We start from the raw sequence: 27979 nt of genomic DNA, 5'->3' as shown, positions 1-27979 counted from the left end.
GTAAACGTTTTGCTTAAATTACTAAAAAGGTGAAACGCTTGGATTTCTTTCGGAATGTTTGTAAACGTTTGGGTTAAATTGCTAAAAAGGTGTAACGCTTGGTTTTGTTTCGTAACGTTTGTAAAGGTTTGGCTTAAATCGCTAAAAATCTCAAACTTTTGTATTTTTTTCCGAAACGTTTTAAACGTTTGGTTTTGTTTCGTAACGTTTGTAAACGTTTGGCTTAAATCGCTAAAAAGATGAAACGTTTGGATTTGTTTCAAAACGTTTGTAAACATTTGGCTTATGACGCTAAAAAGGTGAAACGTTTCGATTTGTTTTGTAACGTTTGTAAACGTTTGACTTAAATTGCTAAAAAGGGGAAATGCTTGGATTTATTTCATAACGTTTCTAAACGTTTGGCTTAAATTGCTAAAAAGGTGAAACGCTTGGATTTGTTTCGTAGCGTTTGTAAACGTTAGACTTAAATTGCTAAAAAGGTGAAACATTTGGATTTGTTTCTGTTTCATAACCTTTGTAAACGTTTAACTTAAATCACTAAAATAGGGAAACGTTTGGATTTGTTTCGTAACGTTTGTAAACGTTGGGCTTAAATCGCTGAAAAGGTAAAACGTTTGGATTTGTTTCGCAACATTTGTAAACATTATGCTTCAATCCCTAAAAACGTGAAATGTTTGGATTTGTTTTGTAACATTTGTAAATGTTTGGATTTATTTCGTAACATTTGTAAATGTTTGTCTTAAATCGCTAAAAAGGGGAAACGTTTGTAAACGTTTGGCTTAAATCGCTAAAAAGATGAAAGGTTTGGACTTGTTTCGTAACGTTTGTAAACATTTGGCTTAAATCACTAAAAAGGTGAAACGTTTGGATTTGTTTCGTAAAGTTTGTAAACATTTGGCTTAAATAGCTAAAAAAAGGGAAACATTTGGATTTGTTTTCTAACGTTATTAAACGTTTGGCTTAAATTGCTAAAAAGGTGAAATGTTTGGATTTGTTTCGTAACGTTTGCAAACGTTTGGCTTAAATCGCTAATAAGGCGAAACATTTGGATTTGTTCCGTATCGTTTGAAAACGTTTAGCTTAAATCGCAAAAAAGGCGAAACATTTGGATTTGTTTTGTAACGTTGTAAACGTTCGGCTTAAATCGCTAAAAAGATGAAACGTTTGGATTTGTTTCGTAACATTTGTAAACGTTCGGCTTAAATCTCTAAAAAGGTGAAACGTTTCGATTTGTTTCGTAACGTTTGTAAACGTTTGGCTTAAATTGCTAAAAATGTGAAACATTTGGATTTGTTTCTTAACGTTTGGTTTAAATTGCTAAAAATGTGAAACGCTTGGATTTTTTTCGTATCGTTTGTAAGAGTTTGGCTTAAATTGAAAAACATTTCAAACGCTTGGATTTGTTTCGTAACGTTTGGCTTAAATCTCTAAAAATGTGAAACGTTTGATATGTTTTATAACGTTTGTAAACGTTTGGCTTAAATTTCTAAAAAGGAGAAACAATTGGTTTTCTTTCCTAACTTTTGTAAACGTTCGGCTTAAATCGCTAAAAAGGTGAAACGTTTGGATTTGTTTCGTAACGTTTGTTAATGTTTGGATTAAATTTCTAAAAAGGTGAAACGCTTTGATTTGTTCCGTATCGTTTGAAAATGTTTAGCTTAAATCGCAAAAAAGGCGAAACATTTGGATTTGTTTTGTAATGTTGTAAACGTTCAGCTTAAATCGCTAAAAGGTGAAACGTTTGGATTTGTTTCGTAACATTTGTAAACGTTCGGCTGAAATCGCTAAAAAGATGAAACGTTTCGTTTTGTTTAGTAACGTTTGTAAACGTTTGGCTTAAATTGCTCAAAATGTGAAACATTTGGATTTGTTTCTTAACGTTTTAAACGTTTGGATTAAATTGCTAAAAATGTGAAACGCTTCGATTTGTTTTGTATCGTTTGTAAGAGTTTGGCTTAAATTAAAAAAAAGTTGAAAAGGTTGGATTTGTTTCGTAACGTTTGGCTTAAATCTCTAAAAATGTGAAACGTTTGTAAACGTTTGGCTTAAATTTCTAAAAAATAGAAACAATTGGTTTTCTTTCCTAACTTTTGTAAACGTTCGGCTCAAATCACTAAAAAGGTGAAACGTTTGGATTTATTTCGTAACGTTTGGATTAAATTTCTAAAAAGGTGAAACACTTGGATTTGTTTCGTAACATTTGTAAACGTTTTGCTTAAATTACTAAAAAGGTGAAACGCTTGGATTTGTTTCGAAATGTTTGTAAACGTTTGGGTTAAATTGCTAAAAAGGTGTAACGCTTGGTTTTGTTTCGTAACGTTTGTAAACGTTTGGCTTAAATCACTAAAAAGGTGAAACGTTTGGATTTGTTTCAAAACGTTTGTAAACATTTGGCTTATGACGCTAAAAAGGTGAAATGTTTGGATTTGTTTTGTAACATTTGTAAACGTTTGACTTAAATTGCTAAAAAGGTGAAATGCTTGGATTTGTTTCATAACGTTTCTAAACGTTTGGCTTAAATTGTTAAAAAGGTGAAACACTTGGATTTGTTTCGTAGCGTTTGTAAACGTTAGGCTTAAATTGCTAAAAAGGTGAAACATTAGGATTGGTTTCTGTTTCATAAACTTTGTAAACGTTTAACTTAAATAACTAAAAAGGGGAAAGGTTTGGATTTGTTTCGTAACGTTTGTAAACGTTGGGCTAAAATCGCTGAAAAGGTGAAACGTTTGGATTTGTTTCGTAACATTTGTACACAATATGCTTCAATCGCTAAAAGGTAAAATGTTTGGATTTGTTTCGTAATGTTTGTAAACGTTTGGCATAAATCGCTAAAAAGGTTAAATGGTTGGATTTGTTTCGTAGCGTTTTAAACGTTTGGCTTAAATCGCTAAAATGGGGAAACGTTTGGATTTGTTTCGTAACGTTTGTAAACATTTGGCTTAAATTGCTAATAAGGTGAAATGTTTGGTTTTGTTTCGTAACGTTTGTAAGCGTTCGACTTAAATCGCTAAAAATGTGAAACGCTTGGATTTGTTTCGAAGTGTTTGTAAACTTTTTGGCTTAAATTGCTAAAAAAGTGAAACACTTGGTTTTGTTTCATAATGTTTTTATGGGTTTGGCTTAATTCTCTAAAATTATGAAACGTTTGGATTTATTTTGTAACGTTTTAAACGTTTGGTTTTGTTTTTAAACGTTTGGCTTAAATCGCTAAAAAAGTGAAACATCTGGATTTGTTTCATAACGTTTGTAAACGTTTGGCTTAAATTGCTAAAAAGGCGAAACGTTTGGATTTGTTTTGTAACGTTTGTATACATTTGGCTTAAATCGCTAAAAAGGTGAATCGTTTTGATTTATTTCGTAACGTTTGAAAACATTTGGCTTAAATCGCTAAAAAGGTGAAACGTTTAAAATTTCATAACGTTTGTAAACGTTTCACTTAAATTGCGAAAAATCGTGAAACGCTTGGATTTGTTTCGTAACATTTGTAAACGTTTGGCTTATATTGCTAAAAAGGTGAAACATTTTGATTTGTTTTGTAACGTTTTAAACGTTTGTTTTGTTTCAAAATGTTTGTAAACGTTCGGCTTATTTCGCTAAAAATGTGAAATGTTTGTATTTGTTTCGTCATGTTTTTAAAAGTTTGGCTTAAATCGCTAAAGAAGTGAAACATTTGGATTTATTTCGTGACGTTTGTAAACGTTTGGCTTAAATTGCTAAAAAGGTGACACGTTTGGATTTGTTTCTTAACCTTTGTAAACATTTGGCTTATATAGCTAAAAAGGTGAAACGTTTGGTTTTGTTTCATAACCTTTGTAAACATTTAGCTTCAATAACTAAAAAGGTGAAACGTTACGAAACAAAACCAAACTTTTACAACCTTAGGAAATAAATTTAAATGTTTCACTTTTTTAGCGATTTAAGCCAAACGTTTACAAAAGTTATGAAACAAAACCAAACGTTTCACCTTTTTAGCGATTGAAGCCAAACATTTACAAACGCTATGAAACAAATCAAAATGATTCTCCTTTTTAGCAATTTAAGTCAAACGTTTACAAAAATTACGAAACAAATCCAAACGTTTAACCTTTTTAGCGATTTAAGCCAAACGTTTACTAACATTACGAAAGAAATCCAAACGTTTCATCTTTTTAGCGATTTAAGCCAAACGTTTACAAACTTTGCGAAACAAATCCAAACGTTACGAAACAAATCCAACCGTTTCAAATTTTTAGCGATTTAAGCCGAACTTTTACAAAGGTTACGAAATAAAACCATACATTTCACCTTTTTAACAATTTAAGCAAAACATGTACAAACGTTACTAAACAAATCCAAACGTTTCACCTTTTTAGAGATTTAAGATAAACATTTACAAACTTTACGAAACAAATCCAAGCGTTTCATGTAATATCCCGTAAAATTTTTAAAATTGTTTTTGTAATTTCCGACGTGGTTCCGGATGTGTTTTGAGGGGTATTTGAAGTTTCGTAAATTTTATGGTTCGATTCATTTTTGGTTCGATTTAAAATAATTATATTTTAAAAAAAAAACAAAAAAAAAATGATTTTGTTCATTCCCGTTCGGGAATTGGAATTCCCGAACGGGAATGCCCTTTTTTGGGCCTGGTCTCGTTCGAGACCAGGCATTCCCGTACGGGAGTAATGGGCTGAACAGCCATTCCCGTACGGGAAACATATCAGCCTTAGGACCCCGTCGTGTGGCCCTGTTCGACTTCGTTTTCGGCCCGTTTCCACTCGTTATATCAGCTCGACTTCTAAACACAAAATCTTCACCACTCATCACTGAAACCCTAGCCGTTTTCCGCTTATCATTTCGCTGAGTATCGAAGCTGATATCACCTGCCAAAGATCGCTGTCCGGTAAGTTTTCTGATTCTTGAATTTCCAGATTTTGCCTTTGAACGTCATTGCGTAATTTGGTTCGTTCTCTCTCGTTTCTAGATCGAAATCAGAACCGTTTAATTCCAGACGATCTAGACTCACGTACCTACGTTTCCCTACCTCAGTTTCGCTGAACGGTACGCCGTTGATCTCGTTTCATTCGCCGTACGATTTCCGTTTCCTGTTTTGATAATGTGCTGTCCTTGATTGTTGTTTCTGCCGAACCATTTCCTTCCTCCTTTGGCTTTGTGTTTGCTTCATTCATGTTGATTAAACCTTGGCATGATTAGTGTTAAATAGATATAGCTCTTGGTTTGTATTTGCTCCATCTTTTAATTGTTGCCGTGGGTGAGTTATAATTTCTGTTTTGGTGTTCTTTGTTTCTGCCGAATCCCTTATTTGCCTTGGTCTTGATTTTGTTGCTTTATTGAATCAAATCACTCTTGAATGGTTAGTTGTTATTGATTTAAAACGTTGTTTTGTTGATGGGTTAGCGGAACTAAAATCTCGGCTCCATGATTATGCTCTTTCCCCGACTACCACTGTTATGTGGTTTATGATTTTTGAAATTCAAACTATTGTTAGGTTGGGATTTATGATATGGATTGATTGTAGAGTTTAAGTATTTGATTATGTTTTGAAAGTTAAATCCCGGAAAAATGGCAGTAGCTTGAGAGAATGAAGTTTGCCTTATGAATCTTAGGTGGGCGGGGTTTGTTCTTTTGAATTGAAGATGGTGGTCAAATATCCTCTTTGATCATCCAAATGTTTTGTTTGAATCAAATGAATACTTAATGTTAAACTTTACTAATGAATTGGATTTTATTTTGAATTATAAGTTAAATATTGAAAACGATTATTATTATAAATTTAGTTAATATAATTACTCGGATAATTATATTTGCCTACTAATGTCGTTTTGTCAAAAGTTGGCTAAATTACAATTTAGCCCCTAAACTTATTTTATAACTTAATTAAGGGGATTTTTGGTTAATAACTTTATTGTTGGTTTTAATTATAAACAAAAGCAATTAAATTGATTTCGGTTATCAAAATTGACTAAAGTGCAATTTAGCCCCTAATTGGAAAAAGTACCATTTAGTCCCTGCTTGGTTAAAATACAATTTGGTCCCTGAATTTTTATTTGTTTTATTCAACTAAGTTTTTGGGGTTGTAACTTGGGTTACTTAATATTGAAGTTATTGAGTTCCGCTTTTAAAATGGATTATTATTTGTTAAATTGTTTTATAAATATAAACTCGGGTTTATATTTGGTAAACGTTTTGAGTCGGACTAGACTTGGGTCATCCGACAAGTGAGGTTAGCTTGGTAGTTACTTGGTAACTCGGCAAACCCACTATTTGTAAATTATTTATTATTTAAAGTTATTAAATAATATTTATATATTGGATTTTAAGCGAGAACTCAATAGACTTATTTTAATTGGGCTTTATTACCTTTTGTATATATTTGTGTTATTTTGGATTGTTTATTTACTACGTGTTAATTGTGCTAGTCTTATGTGGTGTCTAGTACTCTTTAGAGTTAGGGTCTGGTTTTAATAATTATTTTATTTGTCTAGACTCGTCTACTGTTCGTGCTTCTGAGGCGAACCAGAGTTAGTTGCTTGCCGGTATTTCACGTGGATTAGCAAGCAGTGAGTTTATATTTACTATTTACCGCTTTATTAAGTAAATTGTTATTTTAATATTAAATATATATACTGTACGTATATTTCGAACTGTTTTTATATTATGGCTCTTAGTTGGAACGTGCTACCTAATGGGCATCATTAGGACTGCGTGCGCACCGGTATTGATCTGGGTAAGGTATTTATGGAAATGTGGTAACTCGGTGTGAGCATAGCTCTCGGGACCAGGTAGAGTAACTCGGTGTAGCTCAGCTCTCGGGACTCTGGTATAAGTGTGGTCAGTGGTAACTCGGTGTAGCTCAGCTCTCGGGACCAGACCTATTGGATTATGATTATTATTTAGAATTGTGGATTAGGGTTCCAACTATTATCCGTAATATCGTTATTAAATGTTTTAAACGTTTTTAAAGGTTTTCCACTTAATAAATGTAGATAGTGGTATGAACTCATCTCAGTATATCTGACCCCGTTGTTTTCCCAATTTTCCCCAGGGTTATTATCTGAGAGAGTCTGGTGATCTCCGCATTTACTTTTCCTCGGAGGTTCCTTTTATTTTAATAAAATTGTAAAACTGTTTTATTCTTAGACCGCAGTAGTAACTAGACGTCCTTGTTATTTTTATTTATTTTGTCGGATTGGTTCGACTGGTTATATTGCTTTGGCATGTTATATTATTTATATTGGTTCATGATAAATCTATTTTAGACTCAGAATTGAATAAGCATGTTATTTTAACTGTTGATTATTATAACTGCTAGTTTAGGCTGAAGTCTCGGTTGCCCCCGAGCATTGGTTTTCTGCAGGTTTATGTGTTTATGATTCAAATGGGAGGCTAGCTACGGGTTTCGGTACTACATTACCCATACCCTAGCGCCGGTCGCGATTCATGAAAATGGGTCGTGACAAACTTGGTATCAGAGCTTTGGTTTCAAACCAAGGCCATTGCTTGCTATGTGTTTACTCTGTTAAGTTTGGTTGTGTCTTAGGAACTACTGCGGATATAGGATTCTGTCATGTCTTTAAAAACGTCATCTTTTGATTTTAAAACTTTCTGCCTACACCAATAGGAATGCGTCGAGTCAGTCATTATTTGTTGATTTGATGCTTTTAATTGTTAATGCTATTTCACTTGGGTGAACATTTTATTGCTGTTGATTTCTTGGGAAATCCTATATGTTGCTTGTTTTGTTCATACTTGGGTATGAAATATCTGTTATTTAAATTGTTGTTGTTCAATCTTAGGATATGGACAACGTTATTCGTACTCGTGCTCGTGCTGCGGCAGAGCAAGAAGCTGTGGCTGATGATGCGATTTCAATGGAAGTCGATCAGAACGCACCACCAGTTCAGGCAAATGCTGGACGTGGTCGAGGTGGAGGTGCTGGCAGAGGTAGAGGTGCTGGTAGAGGCAGAGGAGCTGGTGCTGGTAGAGGTGGAGCTAGAGGGCGCGGTGCGGCAGGTGTTCAGGCACCAAATGTGCAGCAGGCACCAGGGGTGCAGCAAGCACCAAATTTGCAAGCGTTCGACTTCACTACTTTCTTGGCTGGCGTTGTCGAGATGCAGAACAATCAGGCTCTACTGCAGAATCAGTGTAATATACTGGGTCAGTTAGCGCAGCAACAGCAACCTCAGGTTGGTGCTGTAGCTGGTATTGGTGGAATTGCTGGTGTCGGTCATGTTCCAACAGACAGAGAGTTGGTGATGACCTACTTGAAGTTGAATCCGACTTCTTTTGATGGTACTGGGGATGCTCTTGACTTTTTGGAGGAATTTGAGTACAACAGTCAGAGGATTCAAGCGTCTGATCGTCAATCAGTGATGCTTGTGGAAATGTCGCTGAAGGGTCCAGCTAAGGATTGGTATCGCGATAACATCAGGCCAGTTATGGATACTTTGCCTTGGGCTGATTTTGTGACCAGGTTCAGAGGTTACTATCTACCCTTCTCTGTTACTGAGAGTTTCAGAGAAAAGCTGCTCACTTTGAAGAAGGGGGATAGATCAGTGACAGACTACACTACTGAGTTTGTACGTTTGGGGCGGTTTGCTACAGATCTACAGGGTGATCAAGAGCGAGTGAACGACCGTTATGTTAGGGGTTTAGGCTCGGAGTTTCTCCCTTTGCTGATAGGGACAAACATGGAGTTTGCCCGGTTAGTGGATAGTGCGCGGCGGATGGAGAATTCGATGGTTCAATTTGGGACGATCTCTGACCCTTTCCAGAATCAGAAGGGAAAGAGTGATGTTCCTAGTGGGGGGCAGCAGGCCCCAGTGCAGCATGGTAGTGGGAACTACTACAGTGGCTCTTCTCAGGCCAACAGGGGGAGTCGACGGACTCACAACAAAGGGAGGCATAGTGCCAGGAGTGCTCCGTACAGTTCCAGTAGCAGTGGGAGTAACCGTGGTTCAGGACGCGGGTACAGTGGTGGATCGAACATTCCGTTCTGCCAAAATTGCAGACGCAGGCACTATGGACAGTGTCAGTTAGCTCCTGGAGGTTGTTTCACTTGTGGCCAGCCGGGTCATTTTTCTAGGGAGTGTCCGACATCTGGGCAGCAGATGTCTAACTCCAGTGTGGCGCAGTCATCTTATCAGCAGCAGAGACCTGCGTTTACACAGTCTGTAGGGTACTCTCAACCTGCAGCATCATTTGGTGGCCAGCGGGGCCGTGGTTCTGGTGGCAGAGGTTTTGGTGGCCGTGGTAACGGCGGTAGAGGTTCCAACGGTTATGGTACTGGACAGAGTTCGCAGCAGCAGCCGCAGGGTCAGGCCAGAGTGTTCGCACTTACTCCTCAGGACGCGCGTGCATCAAATGCTGTGGTGCAAGGTACCATTCCGATTTCTTTTACTGATGCTTTGGTATTATTTGATGCGGGTGCGACCCATTCGTTTGTTTCTACTTGTTTTGCTGGGAAATTGGGTAGAGCACCATCTGCTTTGAGTGAACCTCTAGCTGTGTCTACACCTATGTCTGAAGGTGTAGTAGTGGACGTCGTCTATCCTTCTTGTCCTGTGGTTATTCAGGGTAGAGAATTATGTGCTGATTTGATTGTACTTGACGTTCTTTCTTTTGATGTTATCTTGGGGATGGACTGGTTGTCACGCCATTATGCTTCTATTGACTGTCGAGAGAAGTCAGTCGAGTTCAGGATTCCAGGTGGTCTACCTTTTTCCTTTCAGGGAGAAAAGGCAGAGACACCTAAGAATCTGATTTCCGCCATCAAGGCGAAGCGGATGTTAGGCAAGGGTTGCCAGGGTTTTCTTGCTGTGGTTCGTGACTTGGAGGCTGGTGGTAGTGATATGCATAGTGTACCGATAGTGAATGAGTTCACTGATGTGTTTCCAGAGGAATTGCCTGGATTACCACCTGATCGTGATATTGAGTTTTGTATTGATGTGGTTTCTGGTACAGCTCCGATTTCGATACCGCCGTATCGGATGGCTCCTGCAGAGCTGAAGGAGTTGAAGGACCAGTTACAAGAGTTGTTGGATAGCGGGTTCATCAGACCGAGTACTTCTCCGTGGGGTGCTCCAGTTCTGTTTGTGAAGAAGAAAGACGGTTCCTTTCGACTCTGTATCGACTACAGACAGTTGAACAAGGTTACTGTCAAGAACAGATATCCTCTTCCTCGCATCGATGATTTGTTTGACCAGTTGCAGGGTGCGAAGTGTTTTTCCAAGATTGATTTGAGGTCTGGGTATCATCAGCTACGGATCCGTGATGCAGATGTGCCTAAGACTGCTTTCCGGACTCGTTATGGGCATTTTGAGTTTCTGGTTATGTCCTTCGGTCTGACGAACGCACCAGCAGCGTTTATGGATATGATGAACAGAGTGTTCAAGCCGTTTTTGGATCAATTTGTGATCGTCTTCATTGATGACATTTTGATCTATTCTCGGAGTGAGGAGGAGCATGCTTACCATTTGAGGACTATACTACAGACGTTGCGTGAGCATCAGTTGTATGCTAAGTTCTCAAAATGTGAGTTCTGGTTGGATCAGGTTACCTTTCTAGGACACGTGGTGTCGAAAGATGGGATCAAGGTTGATCCGAAGAAGATTGAGGCGGTCATGGAATGGCAAAGGCCAAGGTCAGTTACCGAGATCAGAAGTTTTCTGGGTTTAGCTGGCTACTATCGTCGGTTCGTGCAAGATTTTTCCAGAATATCTGCACCTTTGACTAAACTGACACAGAAGGGTGTCAAGTTTGAGTGGACTGACAAGTGCGAGACGAGCTTTGAGAAGCTCAAGGAGATTTTGACTACAGCTCCGGTGTTGGCATTGCCTTCTGGCATTGATGGTTTCACAGTGTATTGTGATGCGTCTCGGATTGGTTTGGGTTGCGTTCTGATGCAACATGGACAGGTGATTGCCTATGCTTCCAGACAGTTGAAGAAGCATGAGGTGAATTACCCTACTCATGATTTAGAGTTAGCAGCTGTGGTTTTTGCGCTGAAAATTTGGAGGCATTATTTGTATGGTGCTACTTGTGAGATTTTCACTGATCACAAGAGTCTGAAATATATCTTTGATCAGAGAGAGTTGAACTTGAGACAGAGGAGGTGGTTAGAGTTGCTGAAAGACTACGACTGTACTATTCAGTACCATCCTGGTAAGGCTAATGTGGTAGCCGATGCGTTGAGTCGCAAGTCTTCGGGCAGCTTGGCTCATATTTCTGAGATTGGGCGTAGACCCATGGTTAGAGAGTGGCACAGTTTGATAGCTTCAGGCTATGAGTTTCAGATTTCTCAGACTGGTTGTTTGTTAGCACAGTTGCAAGTGCAACCCGTTTTGATTGATCGAATCAAAGCTTTACAAGCTGAGGATCCACAATTGAAACGGATTATTGAGGAAGTTCAGCAGGATGGAAATTCTGAGTTTACTTTTGTAGATGGTGTTCTGAGACATGGTTCGAGACTGTGTGTTCCGGATTCAGATGGTTTGAGGGATCAGATTCTGGAAGAAGCGCACAAGTCTGCTTATAGTGTTCATCCGGGTTCTACTAAGATGTACCATGATCTTAAGGGTACCTACTGGTGGAGCGGGATGAAGAAGGATGTCGCTGAGTATGTTTCTAAGTGTCTGACGTGCCAGCAGGTGAAGCTGGAGCATCAGAGACCTTTTGGCTATCTGCAACCACTACCTATTCCAGAGTGGAAGTGGGAGCGGATTGCTATGGATTTTGTGGTTGGGTTACCACGTACTCGACAGGGATACGATTCCATCTGGGTAATAGTTGACCGTATGACTAAGTCAGCTCATTTTCTTCCGATTAAGGTTTCGTATACTGCTTCGAGGTTGGCTCAGTTGTACATCGACAGGATTGTCAGTTTGCATGGTATACCGGTTTCTATTGTTTCAGACAGAGGTTCTGTGTTTACTTCGAGGTTTTGGAAGGCGTTACAGGAATCCTTGGGTTCTCGGTTGGATTTCAGTACAGCTTTTCATCCTCAGACTGACGGTCAGTCTGAGAGGACTATTCAGACGTTGGAGGATATGCTCAGGATGTGTGTTCTCGATTTTCAGGGTAGCTGGGATACTCATTTGCCGTTGATTGAGTTTTCCTATAACAACAGTTATCATGCGAGTATCGAGATGGCGCCGTATGAGGCTTTGTACGGGCGCAAGTGTAGATCTCCTATCTGTTGGGAGGAGGTCGGAGAGCGTAAACTCTCGGGAGCGGAGATTATTCAGATTACCTCTGAGAAGGTACCGTTGATTAAGCGGAGGTTAGAGACTGCTTTTAGTCGGCATAAGAGTTATGCTGATCCGAAGAGGAAAGACATTGAGTTCCAGGTTGGTGATTTCGTATTTCTTCGGGTTTCGCCTATGAAAGGCGTGGTTCGTTTTGGCGTCAAGGGAAAGTTGGCACCGAGGTATGTTGGTCCTTATGAGATTTCGGAGCGGATTGGAGCTGTGGCTTATCGTCTGGTTCTACCGCCAGACATGTCGTTAGTACATCCTGTGTTTCACGTTTCTATGTTGAGAAAGTGCATTTCTGATCCTTCGCACGTGATTGTACCTCAGAGTGTTGAGATTGACCAGGAGCTGTCCTATGAGGAACAGCCAGTTGAGATTGTCGATACGCAGGTGCGTAAATTGCGGAACAAGGAGATTCCGATGGTCAAAGTTCTCTGGCGCAATCATTCTGTAGAGGAGTGTACTTGGGAGACCGAATTGGATATGCGGAATCGCTATCCTTTTCTTTTTCCGTGAGGTACGATATTTGATTTTCTGTGACCTTTGCAGTTTTTACTTGTGCTACGTGTTGTTCTGATGTGATTTACTTATAGTGTTAAATTCGAGGACGAATTTTTAATTAGTTGGGGAGAATGTAATATCCCGTAAAATTTTTAAAATTGTTTTTGTAATTTCCGACGTGGTTCCGGATGTGTTTTGAGGGGTATTTGAAGTTTCGTAAATTTTATGGTTCGATTCATTTTTGGTTCGATTTAAAATAATTATATTTTAAAAAAAAAACAAAAAAAAAAATGATTTTGTTCATTCCCGTTCGGGAATTGGAATTCCCGAACGGGAATGCCCTTTTTTGGGCCTGGTCTCGTTCGAGACCAGGCATTCCCGTACGGGAGTAATGGGCTGAACAGCCATTCCCGTACGGGAAACATATCAGCCTTAGGACCCCGTCGTGTGGCCCTGTTCGACTTCGTTTTCGGCCCGTTTCCACTCGTTATATCAGCTCGACTTCTAAACACAAAATCTTCACCACTCATCACTGAAACCCTAGCCGTTTTCCGCTTATCATTTCGCTGAGTATCGAAGCTGATATCACCTGCCAAAGATCGCTGTCCGGTAAGTTTTCTGATTCTTGAATTTCCAGATTTTGCCTTTGAACGTCATTGCGTAATTTGGTTCGTTCTCTCTCGTTTCTAGATCGAAATCAGAACCGTTTAATTCCAGACGATCTAGACTCACGTACCTACGTTTCCCTACCTCAGTTTCGCTGAACGGTACGCCGTTGATCTCGTTTCATTCGCCGTACGATTTCCGTTTCCTGTTTTGATAATGTGCTGTCCTTGATTGTTGTTTCTGCCGAACCATTTCCTTCCTCCTTTGGCTTTGTGTTTGCTTCATTCATGTTGATTAAACCTTGGCATGATTAGTGTTAAATAGTTATAGCTCTTGGTTTGTATTTGCTCCATCTTTTAATTGTTGCCGTGGGTGAGTTATAATTTCTGTTTTGGTGTTCTTTGTTTCTGCCGAATCCCTTATTTGCCTTGGTCTTGATTTTGTTGCTTTATTGAATCAAATCACTCTTGAATGGTTAGTTGTTATTGATTTAAAACGTTGTTTTGTTGATGGGTTAGCGGAACTAAAATCTCGGCTCCATGATTATGCTCTTTCCCCGACTACCACTGTTATGTGGTTTATGATTTTTGAAATTCAAACTATTGTTAGGTTGGGATTTATGATATGGATTGATTGTAGAGTTTAAGTATTTGATTATGTTTTGAAAGTTAAATCCCGGAAAAATGGCAGTAGCTTGAGAGAATGAAGTTTGCCTTATGAATCTTAGGTGGGCGGGGTTTGTTCTTTTGAATTGAAGATGGTGGTCAAATATCCTCTTTGATCATCCAAATGTTTTGTTTGAATCAAATGAATACTTAATGTTAAACTTTACTAATGAATTGGATTTTATTTTGAATTATAAGTTAAATATTGAAAACGATTATTATTATAAATTTAGTTAATATAATTACTCGGATAATTATATTTGCCTACTAATGTCGTTTTGTCAAAAGTTGGCTAAATTACAATTTAGCCCCTAAACTTATTTTATAACTTAATTAAGGGGATTTTTGGTTAATAACTTTATTGTTGGTTTTAATTATAAACAAAAGCAATTAAATTGATTTCGGTTATCAAAATTGACTAAAGTGCAATTTAGCCCCTAATTGGAAAAAGTACCATTTAGTCCCTGCTTGGTTAAAATACAATTTGGTCCCTGAATTTTTATTTGTTTTATTCAACTAAGTTTTTGGGGTTGTAACTTGGGTTACTTAATATTGAAGTTATTGAGTTCCGCTTTTAAAATGGATTATTATTTGTTAAATTGTTTTATAAATATAAACTCGGGTTTATATTTGGTAAACGTTTTGAGTCGGACTAGACTTGGGTCATCCGACAAGTGAGGTTAGCTTGGTAGTTACTTGGTAACTCGGCAAACCCACTATTTGTAAATTATTTATTATTTAAAGTTATTAAATAATATTTATATATTGGATTTTAAGCGAGAACTCAATAGACTTATTTTAATTGGGCTTTATTACCTTTTGTATATATTTGTGTTATTTTGGATTGTTTATTTACTACGTGTTAATTGTGCTAGTCTTATGTGGTGTCTAGTACTCTTTAGAGTTAGGGTCTGGTTTTAATAATTATTTTATTTGTCTAGACTCGTCTACTGTTCGTGCTTCTGAGGCGAACCAGAGTTAGTTGCTTGCCGGTATTTCACGTGGATTAGCAAGCAGTGAGTTTATATTTACTATTTACCGCTTTATTAAGTAAATTGTTATTTTAATATTAAATATATATACTGTACGTATATTTCGAACTGTTTTTATATTATGGCTCTTAGTTGGAACGTGCTACCTAATGGGCATCATTAGGACTGCGTGCGCACCGGTATTGATCTGGGTAAGGTATTTATGGAAATGTGGTAACTCGGTGTGAGCATAGCTCTCGGGACCAGGTAGAGTAACTCGGTGTAGCTCAGCTCTCGGGACTCTGGTATAAGTGTGGTCAGTGGTAACTCGGTGTAGCTCAGCTCTCGGGACCAGACCTATTGGATTATGATTATTATTTAGAATTGTGGATTAGGGTTCCAACTATTATCCGTAATATCGTTATTAAATGTTTTAAACGTTTTTAAAGGTTTTCCACTTAATAAATGTAGATAGTGGTATGAACTCATCTCAGTATATCTGACCCCGTTGTTTTCCCAATTTTCCCCAGGGTTATTATCTGAGAGAGTCTGGTGATCTCCGCATTTACTTTTCCTCGGAGGTTCCTTTTATTTTAATAAAATTGTAAAATTGTTTTATTCTTAGACCGCAGTAGTAACTAGACGTCCTTGTTATTTTTATTTATTTTGTCGGATTGGTTCGACTGGTTATATTGCTTTGGCATGTTATATTATTTATATTGGTTCATGATAAATCTATTTTAGACTCAGAATTGAATAAGCATGTTATTTTAACTGTTGATTATTATAACTGCTAGTTTAGGCTGAAGTCTCGGTTGCCCCCGAGCATTGGTTTTCTGCAGGTTTATGTGTTTATGATTCAAATGGGAGGCTAGCTACGGGTTTCGGTACTACATTACCCATACCCTAGCGCCGGTCGCGATTCATGAAAATGGGTCGTGACATTTCACCTCTTTAACGAATTAAGCTAAACGTTTACAAACATTACAAAACAAATCAAAGCGTTTCACCTTTTAAGCGATTGAAGCCAAACGTTTCCAAACGTTACAGAATAAATCCAAATGTTTCAGCGATTTAAGCCAAATGTTTACAAACGTTTCAAAACAAATCCAAACGTTTTACCTTTTTTTGTGATTTAAGCCAAACGTTTACAAGCGTTACGAAAAAAATCCAAACGTTTCACCTTTTTAGCAATTTAAGCCAAACATTTGTATTTTTTCCGAAACGTTTTAAACGTTTGTAAACGTTTGGCTTAAATCACTAAAAAGGTGAAACGTTTGGATTTGTTTCAAAACGTTTGTAAACATTTGGCTTATGACGCTAAAAAGGTGAAATGTTTGGATTTGTTTTGTAACATTTGTAAACGTTTGACTTAAATTGCTAAAAAGGTGAAATGCTTGGATTTGTTTCATAACGTTTCTAAACGTTTGGCTTAAATTGCTATAAAGGTGAAACACTTGGATTTGTTTCGTAGCGTTTGTAAACGTTAGGCTTAAATTGCTAAAAAGGTGAAACATTAGGATTGGTTTCTGTTTCATAAACTTTGTAAACGTTTAACTTAAATAACTAAAAAGGGGAAAGGTTTGGATTTGTTTCGTAACGTTTGTAAACGTTGGGCTAAAATCGCTGAAAAGGTGAAACGTTTGGATTTGTTTCGTGACATTTGTAAACATTATGCTTCAATCGCTAAAAGGTGAAATGTTTGGATTTGTTTCGTAATGTTTGTAAACGTTTGGCATAAATCGCTAAAAAGGTTAAATGGTTGGATTTGTTTCGTAGCGTTTTAAACGTTTGGCTTAAATCGCTAAAATGGGGAAACGTTTGGATTTGTTTCGTAACGTTTGTAAACATTTGGCTTAAATTGCTAATAAGGTGAAATGTTTGGTTTTGTTTCGTAACGTTTGTAAACGTTCGGCTTAAATCGCTAAAAATGTGAAACGCTTGGATTTGTTTCGAAGCGTTTGTAAACTTTTTGGCTTAAATTGCTAAAAAAGTGAAACACTTGGTTTTGTTTCATAATGTTTTTATGGGTTTGGCTTAATTCTCTAAAATTATGAAACGTTTGGATTTATTTTGTAACGTTTTAAACGTTTGGTTTTGTTTTTAAACGTTTGGCTTAAATCGCTAAAAAAGTGAAACATCTGGATTTGTTTCATAACGTTTGTAAACGTTTGGCTTAAATTGCTAAAAAGGCGAAACGTTTGGATTTGTTTTGTGACGTTTGTATACATTTGGCTTAAATCGCTAAAAAGGTGAATCGTTTTGATTTATTTCGTAACGTTTGAAAACATTTGGCTTAAATCGCTAAAAAGGTGAAACGTTTAAAATTTCATAACGTTTGTAAACGTTTCACTTAAATTGCGAAAAATCGTGAAACGCTTGGATTTGTTTCGTAACATTTGTAAACGTTTGGCTTATATTGCTAAAAAGGTGAAACATTTTGATTTGTTTTGTAACGTTTTAAACGTTTGTTTTGTTTCAAAATGTTTGTAAACGTTCGGCTTATTTCGCTAAAAATGTGAAATGTTTGTATTTGTTTCGTCATGTTTTTAAAAGTTTGGCTTAAATCGCTAAAGAAGTGAAACATTTGGATTTATTTCGTGACGTTTGTAAACGTTTGGCTTAAATTGCTAAAAAGGTGACACGTTTGGATTTGTTTCTTAACCTTTGTAAACATTTGGCTTATATAGCTAAAAAGGTGAAACGTTTGGTTTTGTTTCATAACCTTTGTAAACATTTAGCTTCAATAACTAAAAAGGTGAAACGTTACGAAACAAAACCAAACTTTTACAACCTTAGGAAATAAATTTAAATGTTTCACTTTTTTAGCGATTTAAGCCAAACGTTTACAAAAGTTATGAAACAAAACCAAACGTTTCACCTTTTTAGCGATTGAAGCCAAACATTTACAAACGCTATGAAACAAATCAAAATGATTCTCCTTTTTAGCAATTTAAGTCAAACGTTTACAAAAATTACGAAACAAATCCAAACGTTTAACCTTTTTAGCGATTTAAGCCAAACGTTTACTAACATTACGAAAGAAATCCAAACGTTTCATCTTTTTAGCGATTTAAGCCAAACGTTTACAAACTTTGCGAAACAAATCCAAACGTTACGAAACAAATCCAACCGTTTCAAATTTTTAGCGATTTAAGCCGAACTTTTACAAAGGTTACGAAATAAAACCATACATTTCACCTTTTTAACAATTTAAGCAAAACATGTACAAACGTTACTAAACAAATCCAAACGTTTCACCTTTTTAGAGATTTAAGATAAACATTTACAAACTTTACGAAACAAATCCAAGCGTTTCACCTCTTTAACGAATTAAGCTAAACGTTTACAAACATTACAAAACAAATCAAAGCGTTTCACCTTTTAAGCGATTGAAGCCAAACGTTTCCAAACGTTACAGAATAAATCCAAATGTTTCAGCGATTTAAGCCAAATGTTTACAAACGTTTCAAAACAAATCCAAACGTTTTACCTTTTTTTGTGATTTAAGCCAAACGTTTACAAACGTTACGAAAAAAATCCAAACGTTTCACCTTTTTAGCAATTTAAGCCAAACATTTGGATTTTTTCCGAAACGTTTTAAACGTTTGTAAACGTTTGGCTTAAATTGCTAAAAAGGTGAAACGTTTGGATTTGTTTCAAAACGTTTGTAAACATTTGGCTTATGACGCTAAAAAGGTGAAATGTTTGGATTTGTTTTGTAACATTTGTAAACGTTTGACTTAAATTGCTAAAAAGGTGAAATGCTTGGATTTGTTTCATAACGTTTCTAAACGTTTGGCTTAAATTGCTTAAAAGGTGAAACACTTGGATTTGTTTCGTAGCGTTTGTAAACGTTAGGCTTAAATTGCTAAAAAGGTGAAACATTAGGATTGGTTTCTGTTTCATAAACTTTGTAAACGTTTAACTTAAATAACTAAAAAGGGGAAAGGTTTGGATTTGTTTCGTAACGTTTGTAAACGTTGGGCTAAAATCGCTGAAAAGGTGAAACGTTTGGATTTGTTTCGTGACATTTGTAAACATTATGCTTCAATTGCTAAAAGGTGAAATGTTTGGATTTGTTTCGTAATGTTTGTAAACGTTTGGCATAAATCGCTAAAAAGGTTAAATGGTTGGATTTGTTTCGTAGCGTTTTAAACGTTTAGCTTAAATCGCTAAAATGGGGAAACGTTTGGATTTGTTTCGTAACGTTTGTAAACATTTGGCTTAAATTGCTAATAAGGTGAAATGTTTGGTTTTGTTTCGTAACGTTTGTAAGCGTTCGACTTAAATCGCTAAAAATGTGAAACGCTTGGATTTGTTTCGAAGCGTTTGTAAACTTTTTGGCTTAAATTGCTAAAAAAGTGAAACACTTGGTTTTGTTTCATAATGTTTTTATGGGTTTGGCTTAATTCTCTAAAATTATGAAACGTTTGGATTTATTTTGTAACGTTTTAAACGTTTGGTTTTGTTTTTAAACGTTTGGCTTAAATCGCTAAAAAAGTGAAACATCTGGATTTGTTTCATAACGTTTGTAAACGTTTGGCTTAAATTGCTAAAAAGGCGAAACGTTTGGATTTGTTTTGTAACGTTTGTATACATTTGGCTTAAATCGCTAAAAAGGTGAATCGTTTTGATTTATTTCGTAACGTTTGAAAACATTTGGCTTAAATCGCTAAAAAGGTGAAACGTTTAAAATTTCATAACGTTTGTAAACGTTTCACTTAAATTGCGAAAAATCGTGAAACGCTTGGATTTGTTTCGTAACATTTGTAAACGTTTGGCTTATATTGCTAAAAAGGTGAAACATTTTGATTTGTTTTGTAACGTTTTAAACGTTTGTTTTGTTTCAAAATGTTTGTAAACGTTCGGCTTATTTCGCAAAAAATGTGAAATGTTTGTATTTGTTTCGTCATGTTTTTAAAAGTTTGGCTTAAATCGCTAAAGAAGTGAAACATTTGGATTTATTTCGTGACGTTTGTAAACGTTTGGCTTAAATTGCTAAAAAGGTGACACGTTTGGATTTGTTTCTTAACCTTTGTAAACATTTGGCTTATATAGCTAAAAAGGTGAAACGTTTGGTTTTGTTTCATAACCTTTGTAAACATTTAGCTTCAATAACTAAAAAGGTGAAACGTTACGAAACAAAACCAAACTTTTACAACCTTAGGAAATAAATTTAAATGTTTCACTTTTTTAGCGATTTAAGCCAAACGTTTACAAAAGTTATGAAACAAAACCAAACGTTTCACCTTTTTAGCGATTGAAGCCAAACATTTACAAACGCTATGAAACAAATCAAAATGATTCTCCTTTTTAGCAATTTAAGTCAAACGTTTACAAAAATTACGAAACAAATCCAAACGTTTAACCTTTTTAGCGATTTAAGCCAAACGTTTACTAACATTACGAAAGAAATCCAAACGTTTCATCTTTTTAGCGATTTAAGCCAAACGTTTACAAACTTTGCGAAACAAATCCAAACGTTACGAAACAAATCCAACCGTTTCAAATTTTTAGCGATTTAAGCCGAACTTTTACAAAGGTTACGAAATAAAACCATACATTTCACCTTTTTAACAATTTAAGCAAAACATGTACAAACGTTACTAAACAAATCCAAACGTTTCACCTTTTTAGAGATTTAAGATAAACATTTACAAACTTTACGAAACAAATCCAAGCGTTTCACCTCTTTAACGAATTAAGCTAAACGTTTACAAACATTACAAAACAAATCAAAGCGTTTCACCTTTTAAGCGATTGAAGCCAAACGTTTCCAAACGTTACAGAATAAATCCAAATGTTTCAGCGATTTAAGCCAAATGTTTACAAACGTTTCAAAACAAATCCAAACGTTTTACCTTTTTTTGTGATTTAAGCCAAACGTTTACAAGCGTTACGAAAAAAATCCAAACGTTTCACCTTTTTAGCAATTTAAGCCAAACATTTGTATTTTTTCCGAAACGTTTTAAACGTTTGTAAACGTTTGGCTTAAATCACTAAAAAGGTGAAACGTTTGGATTTGTTTCAAAACGTTTGTAAACATTTGGCTTATGACGCTAAAAAGGTGAAATGTTTGGATTTGTTTTGTAACATTTGTAAACGTTTGACTTAAATTGCTAAAAAGGTGAAATGCTTGAATTTGTTTCATAACGTTTCTAAACGTTTGGCTTAAATTGCTAAAAAGGTGAAACACTTGGATTTGTTTCGTAGCGTTTGTAAACGTTAGGCTTAAATTGCTAAAAAGGTGAAACATTAGGATTGGTTTCTGTTTCATAAACTTTGTAAACGTTTAACTTAAATAACTAAAAAGGGGAAAGGTTTGGATTTGTTTCGTAACGTTTGTAAACGTTGGGCTAAAATCGCTGAAAAGGTGAAACGTTTGGATTTGTTTCGTGACATTTGTAAACATTATGCTTCAATCGCTAAAAGGTGAAATGTTTGGATTTGTTTCGTAATGTTTGTAAACGTTTGGCATAAATCGCTAAAAAGGTTAAATGGTTGGATTTGTTTCGTAGCGTTTTAAACGTTTGGCTTAAATCGCTAAAATGGGGAAACGTTTGGATTTGTTTCGTAACGTTTGTAAACATTTGGCTTAAATTGCTAATAAGGTGAAATGTTTGGTTTTGTTTCGTAACGTTTGTAAGCGTTCGACTTAAATCGCTAAAAATGTGAAACGCTTGGATTTGTTTCGAAGCGTTTGTTAAACTTTTTGGCTTAAATTGCTAAAAAAGTGAAACACTTGGTTTTGTTTCATAATGTTTTTATGGGTTTGGCTTAATTCTCTAAAATTATGAAACGTTTGGATTTATTTTGTAACGTTTTAAACGTTTGGTTTTGTTTTTAAACGTTTGGCTTAAATCGCTAAAAAAGTGAAACATCTGGATTTGTTTCATAACGTTTGTAAACGTTTGGCTTAAATTGCTAAAAAGGCGAAACGTTTGGATTTGTTTTGTAACGTTTGTATACATTTGGCTTAAATCGCTAAAAAGGTGAATCGTTTTGATTTATTTCGTAACGTTTGAAAACATTTGGCTTAAATCGCTAAAAAGGTGAAACGTTTAAAATTTCATAACGTTTGTAAACGTTTCACTTAAATTGCGAAAAATCGTGAAACGCTTGGATTTGTTTCGTAACATTTGTAAACGTTTGGCTTATATTGCTAAAAAGGTGAAACATTTTGATTTGTTTTGTAACGTTTTAAACGTTTGTTTTGTTTCAAAATGTTTGTAAACGTTCGGCTTATTTCGCTAAAAATGTGAAATGTTTGTATTTGTTTCGTCATGTTTTTAAAAGTTTGGCTTAAATCGCTAAAGAAGTGAAACATTTGGATTTATTTCGTGACGTTTGTAAACGTTTGGCTTAAATTGCTAAAAAGGTGACACGTTTGGATTTGTTTCTTAACCTTTGTAAACATTTGGCTTATATAGCTAAAAAGGTGAAACGTTTGGTTTTGTTTCATAACCTTTGTAAACATTTAGCTTCAATAACTAAAAAGGTGAAACGTTACGAAACAAAACCAAACTTTTACAACCTTAGGAAATAAATTTAAATGTTTCACTTTTTTAGCGATTTAAGCCAAACGTTTACAAAAGTTATGAAACAAAACCAAACGTTTCACCTTTTTAGCGATTGAAGCCAAACATTTACAAACGCTATGAAACAAATCAAAATGATTCTCCTTTTTAGCAATTTAAGTCAAACGTTTCCAAAAATTACGAAACAAATCCAAACGTTTAACCTTTTTAGCGATTTAAGCCAAACGTTTACTAACATTACGAAAGAAATCCAAACGTTTCATCTTTTTAGCGATTTAAGCCAAACGTTTACAAACTTTGCGAAACAAATCCAAACGTTACGAAACAAATCCAACCGTTTCAAATTTTTAGCGATTTAAGCCGAACTTTTACAAAGGTTACGAAATAAAACCATACATTTCACCTTTTTAACAATTTAAGCAAAACATGTACAAACGTTACTAAACAAATCCAAACGTTTCACCTTTTTAGAGATTTAAGATAAACATTTACAAACTTTACGAAACAAATCCAAGCGTTTCACCTCTTTAACGAATTAAGCTAAACGTTTACAAACATTACAAAACAAATCAAAGCGTTTCACCTTTTAAGCGATTGAAGCCAAACGTTTCCAAACGTTACAGAATAAATCCAAATGTTTCAGCGATTTAAGCCAAATGTTTACAAACGTTTCAAAACAAATCCAAACGTTTTACCTTTTTTTGTGATTTAAGCCAAACGTTTACAAGCGTTACGAAAAAAATCCAAACGTTTCACCTTTTTAGCAATTTAAGCCAAACATTTGTATTTTTTCCGAAATGTTTTAAACGTTTGTAAACGTTTGGCTTAAATCACTAAAAAGGTGAAACGTTTGGATTTGTTTCAAAACGTTTGTAAACATTTGGCTTATGACGCTAAAAAGGTGAAATGTTTGGATTTGTTTTGTAACATTTGTAAACGTTTGACTTAAATTGCTAAAAAGGTGAAATGCTTGGATTTGTTTCATAACGTTTCTAAACGTTTGGCTTATATTGCTAAAAAGGTGAAACACTTGGATTTGTTTCGTAGCGTTTGTAAACGTTAGGCTTAAATTGCTAAAAAGGTGAAACATTAGGATTGGTTTCTGTTTCATAAACTTTGTAAACGTTTAACTTAAATAACTAAAAAGGGGAAAGGTTTGGATTTGTTTCTTAACGTTTGTAAACGTTGGGCTAAAATCGCTGAAAAGGTGAAACGTTTGGATTTGTTTCGTGACATTTGTAAACATTATGCTTCAATCGCTAAAAGGTGAAATGTTTGGATTTGTTTCGTAATGTTTGTAAACGTTTGGCATAAATCGCTAAAAAGGTTAAATGGTTGGATTTGTTTCGTAACGTTTTAAACGTTTGGCTTAAATCGCTAAAATGGGGAAACGTTTGGATTTGTTTCGTAACGTTTGTAAACATTTGGCTTAAATTGCTAATAAGGTGAAATGTTTGGTTTTGTTTCGTAACGTTTGTAAGCGTTCGACTTAAATCGCTAAAAATGTGAAACGCTTGGATTTGTTTCGAAGCGTTTGTAAACTTTTTGGCTTAAATTGCTAAAAAAGTGAAACACTTGGTTTTGTTTCATAATGTTTTTATGGGTTTGGCTTAATTCTCTAAAATTATGAAACGTTTGGATTTATTTTGTAACGTTTTAAACGTTTGGTTTTGTTTTTAAACGTTTGGCTTAAATCGCTAAAAAAGTGAAACATCTGGATTTGTTTCATAACGTTTGTAAACGTTTGGCTTAAATTGCTAAAAAGGCGAAACGTTTGGATTTGTTTTGTGACGTTTGTATACATTTGGCTTAAATCGCTAAAAAGGTGAATCGTTTTGATTTATTTCGTAACGTTTGAAAACATTTGGCTTAAATCGCTAAAAAGGTGAAACGTTTAAAATTTCATAACGTTTGTAAACGTTTCACTTAAATTGCGAAAAATCGTGAAACGCTTGGATTTGTTTCGTAACATTTGTAAACGTTTGACTTATATTGCTAAAAAGGTGAAACATTTTGATTTGTTTTGTAACGTTTTAAACGTTTGTTTTGTTTCAAAATGTTTGTAAACGTTCGGCTTATTTCGCTAAAAATGTGAAATGTTTGTATTTGTTTCGTCATGTTTTTAAAAGTTTGGCTTAAATCGCTAAAGAAGTGAAACATTTGGATTTATTTCGTGACGTTTGTAAACGTTTGACTTAAATTGCTAAAAAGGTGACACGTTTGGATTTATTTCTTAACCTTTGTAAACATTTGGCTTATATAGCTAAAAAGGTGAAACGTTTGGTTTTGTTTCATAACCTTTGTAAACATTTAGCTTCAATAACTAAAAAGGTGAAACGTTACGAAACAAAACCAAACTTTTACAACCTTAGGAAATAAATTTAAATGTTTCACTTTTTTAGCGATTTAAGCCAAACGTTTACAAAAGTTATGAAACAAAACCAAACGTTTCACCTTTTTAGCGATTGAAGCCAAACATTTACAAATGCTATGAAACAAATCAAAATGATTCTCCTTTTTAGCAATTTAAGTCAAACGTTTACAAAAATTACGAAACAAATCCAAACGTTTAACCTTTTTAGCGATTTAAGCCAAACGTTTACTAACATTACGAAAGAAATCCAAACGTTTCATCTTTTTAGCGATTTAAGCCAAACGTTTACAAACTTTGCGAAACAAATCCAAACGTTACGAAACAAATCCAACCGTTTCAAATTTTTAGCGATTTAAGCCGAACTTTTACAAAGGTTACAAAATAAAACCATACATTTCACCTTTTTAACAATTTAAGCAAAACATGTACAAACGTTACTAAACAAATCCAAACGTTTCACCTTTTTAGAGATTTAAGATAAACATTTACAAACTTTACGAAACAAATCCAAGCGTTTCACCTCTTTAACGAATTAAGCTAAACGTTTACAAACATTACAAAACAAATCAAAGCGTTTCACCTTTTAAGCGATTGAAGCCAAACGTTTCCAAACGTTACAGAATAAATCCAAATGTTTCAGCGATTTAAGCCAAATGTTTACAAACGTTTCAAAACAAATCCAAACGTTTTACCTTTTTTTGTGATTTAAGCCAAACGTTTACAAGCGTTACGAAAAAAATCCAAACGTTTCACCTTTTTAGCAATTTAAGCCAAATGTTTATTTTATTGTTAGCATCGTATATGGAATTAGATTTTAAAAAGATAAAAATTTGGATTGATTGCGAATCAAAGCCAAACGTTTGGCTTAAATCTCTAAAATGGGGAAACGTTTGGATTTGTTTCATAACCTTTGTAAACGTTTGACTTATATTTCTAAAAAGCTAAAATGTTTGGATTTGTTTCGTAAATTTTGTAAACGTTTGGCTTATATCGCTAAAAATGTGAAACATTTGGATTTTGGTTTCGTAATGTTTTGAACGTTTGGTTTTGTTTCGTAACATTTATAAACGTTTGGCTTAAATCGCTAAAAATAGGAAATTGCATTAAGCACTGAGTATGTTCACAAAAAAAAATTAATTAATTGGTACATGCATAGTAGTACATGCATCACGTGCATTGAAATGGTTAGAGTTGGATGCAACTCTTTGGGGATGAGAGGTGTCATCGCCCTGGCGTACAATTATGTAAAGTGAATTTTGCAATAAAGTGTTTTTGAGAAAAATATTTTTGAAACGAACTCGCGAGTCACCTTGGGATAATTTTATTTATGAAGTTGATGAATTTCAAATGGTTTGAAATTTTACCGAAAGGTAGCTATACAAATACTATGTGATGATGGTGCTGAATTGAGGACGATTACGTTATGATTGATTGGTTAGTAGTATCATAATTTTTTGTTTTGTTGGAGGTAGTATTGGATATAAGGTTACACTCGAATTATTGTTGTAATAAGTATGATAGGATTTGGAGGTCAGATTGGAAGGCTTACGTGCTAACTTCCGAGTTATGATTTGAGAGTTTTTGGATTAGGGGATTTGGCTATGCTCCACGTTTGTGTATATATTGTGATTTTAAAAGAAGTTTGGTTTTTACATGTTCGATTTTGTTTAAACATTTTGGTATAGTCAAATAGAATATTGTGTGAGCGAGGATATTTTCAATATAAATTTATTTTCCCATTTTGACAAAGGATAAAAATTTATCAAGTTGAACTAAAGAGAATAATAATTTTCTTAGTTGAACTATTTTATATATTTGCAAACTTACTTAAAAGTAAGGTATAACTACGAAATTTAAAATTCGTATGTCTTAAAAATTTTAATGTGTTTACAAAATTGAAGGTTTTTCAAACAGTAAAAGTATCTTGGTTTTAAATATAAAAGGAGTTATAAGATATTAAATTCTTTTAAAGAGAAGTGGGAAGTTGTAATGTTTTGTGATCTGAATTATTTCCCTATAAGTTTGGTTTTAAGCATAACCAGTGATCCGATTACTGGTGAATGTGATTTAGGTGAACTCTTGTTAGCAAGGTTACTGTAATATTTGGTGAAACAATTTTGAGAATTTCAGTTTGGCTCGGATTTGTGAGTTAGTTGATTCGATAATCGTGATGAGTAGGTTTCGACAATAAAGGTTGGTTGATCGATACTGTTGATTGTGAAATTTTGTTATTAAAAGTTGGATATCGTTTTGTGTGGTTGTTGAACCTTTTATGTGCGGCATAGATTTAGTTTATGAAACAAAATTGGTATATATATTGGTATTTAATTACATTAGGTAACTTCGGGCTGTATGCTTTCTTGGTATGAGTGGAAGAATCTTTCTGATTGAGTCGGTTTGTATGAAACTTGGAGATTTCGTTATCATAGGTTAAAGTGATATATTCTTTGGATTGTCGGTAGGTAAGTACGTGTTTATTGATTCATTAAGGTTGTTGGTCTTGTGGAGAGTCATATCTAGTTGATACATTAGGCGAGATCATTAATTTTCTATGCGTTATTTAAGCTATGGGTATAGAATACTGGTGTTGAGTTGATATGTTTGTAGAAAGAAATTCAGGATTTTCATCGGTGTTATTTTCAAGTATCCGGTTGTATTGATGAGATTTTGGTATTGTTAGATTTACGATTTAAATTTCGGTCAGTTCCTTTGCCTTGTTTTGACCTTCTCGTTTTGATGCTGATAGATGTATTGTTTGGTAAGGATTGGAGTCTTGTACTTGGGTGACCTAAGGATTTCTGTTGAGTTTTAGGGGGAAGACTTTATACTCCTTCGATTTTTACCTAAGGTGAGTGCTATTGTTTTGGTGATCATTTAAGATTGTTGATTTGCGAAAATGGTGGTTTGGGATTTCGTTTGCAAAGATAACTGTTAAGATTGTGGGTACGCCTGTGCGTAGTTTGGTTAATACGGGAATTCTACAATTTCGGGTCTCGCTTTGTCACTCTGTCGAGGAGTGCACTAGGGAGACGAAATTTGTTATGCGTAAACATTATCCTTCCCTTTTTCCTTG

Source organism: Mercurialis annua, linkage group LG1-X (genome assembly GCF_937616625.2).
Source record: "Mercurialis annua linkage group LG1-X, ddMerAnnu1.2, whole genome shotgun sequence".
Taxonomy (NCBI): Eukaryota; Viridiplantae; Streptophyta; class Magnoliopsida; order Malpighiales; family Euphorbiaceae; genus Mercurialis; species Mercurialis annua.
This window is presented reverse-complemented; position numbering follows the sequence as displayed.